The sequence below is a fragment of the Magnolia sinica genome, chromosome 12 (assembly GCF_029962835.1).
Source record: "Magnolia sinica isolate HGM2019 chromosome 12, MsV1, whole genome shotgun sequence".
Taxonomy (NCBI): Eukaryota; Viridiplantae; Streptophyta; class Magnoliopsida; order Magnoliales; family Magnoliaceae; genus Magnolia; species Magnolia sinica.
The window spans coordinates 29,155,221-29,156,714 of NC_080584.1; the positions used below are offsets into that span (position 1 = coordinate 29,155,221).

At 39.8% G+C, this 1,494-nt stretch overlaps 1 non-coding gene across 1 annotated transcript; it reads right to left on the reverse strand.

Annotated features, from left to right (window-relative positions):
- Positions 1 to 909: 909 nt before the first annotated feature.
- Positions 910 to 1,016, reverse strand: LOC131222085 (small nucleolar RNA R71). The gene has a single exon (XR_009159793.1). It is a non-coding gene; the product is annotated as a small nucleolar RNA R71 (small nucleolar RNA).
- Positions 1,017 to 1,494: the final 478 nt, after the last annotated feature.

Consider the following 1,494-nt stretch of genomic DNA (forward strand, 5'->3'; position numbering starts at 1 on the left):
TTTTGTAGGCCTTTAAGATAGAAATCTCTAATTCGGTACACTCCTTCCCTACTTTCTATTTTCCAGTTCTCTTTTAGTAATTTGCTTTCTAGTATAGGACTTTCCTAGTTTACTTTAGAAATTTCCGCTTTTCTTTAAAGAATACCTTCTTTTAGAAATTAAGTTACTGTTATTTTTCTTTTAAAGTATCATTCTTCTCTTTTTAAGAATCTAACTTATTTTTGTTTTATTTTGCAGGTTTTTAACTTAGGACTCCAATTTGGTAATTTCTTTCCAACTCTCTCTTTCTTTCTAGATTTTCTTTTCCTTTCTTAGGATTAGGTTTTTAATCGAGGGCTGCGAGTGTTTTTCATGCCCAAGTGGGCCCGTGACGACACTCGACGTCTCTTGACTGAAGGAGGAGTGGTTGAGGGGTTGACTATCCATCGCAGGATTAGACACCGCTCGAAATCCCCTGAGTTAACTGAAGTTATGGCTGAGGACCAACCTCCTCTACCCCCACCCAGGGTGGAGGATACCCAAGATGAGAATGAGGTGCAACAGGCACCCCCGCCTCGTACTTTACGAGATTTTCTACAACCGGCGGGAGTGAGTACGCCCTCATGCATGATTTTTCCTGAAAACACAGGACAAATGGACATCAAGCCAGGAGTTATCCAACTCCTTCCCAAATTCCATGGACTTGAATCAGAGAGTCCATATTTACATTTGAAAGAGTTCGATGAGATTATAGCTACATTATGTTTTCCTAATGTATCTGAGGATACAATTAGGCTGAAACTCTTTCCTTTTTCCTTAAAAGAGAAAGCTAAGACGTGGTTACATTCACTGCGTCCTAGATCCATTGGCACATGGAACGATATGCAGAGGGAATTCATAAAAAAATTCTTCCCACATCATAAAACGATTACCCTCAGAAAAGCGATCATGAACTTTGCTCAAAAGGAAGATGAAACATTCTTTCAATGTTGGGAAAGGTTCAAAGATTTGGTCAGTTCATGCCCACAACACGGATTTGAAACGTGGCGCATTACAAATTTTTTCTATGATGGACTGACATCTTCCATGCACCAAATGGTCGAGACAATGTGTAATGGAGAGTTCATTAATAAAGATATCGACGAGGTATGGGACTACCTCGATAGTTTGGCTGAAAAAACACAATCTTGGGACTATTACCCAAAGTCGAACACCACGTCTAGGCCGACTCAATTAAAGGAGAAAGGTGGATTATATCTCTTGAAAGAAGAGGATGATCTCAAGTGTAAAGTGACTACGCTCATAAGGAAAGTTGAGGCCATGGAAGGAAAGAAGGATAAGGTCAATGAAATTGTTTGCGGCATCTGTGATTGCAACATTCACACAACTGAAAACTGTCCTACAATACCTGCCTTTCGAGGAGTGTTGAATGAACAAGCCAATGCCGTAAATAACTATCAAAGACCTTTTACTGGACCTAACTCCAACACATACAATTCTGGCTGGAAAAATCAT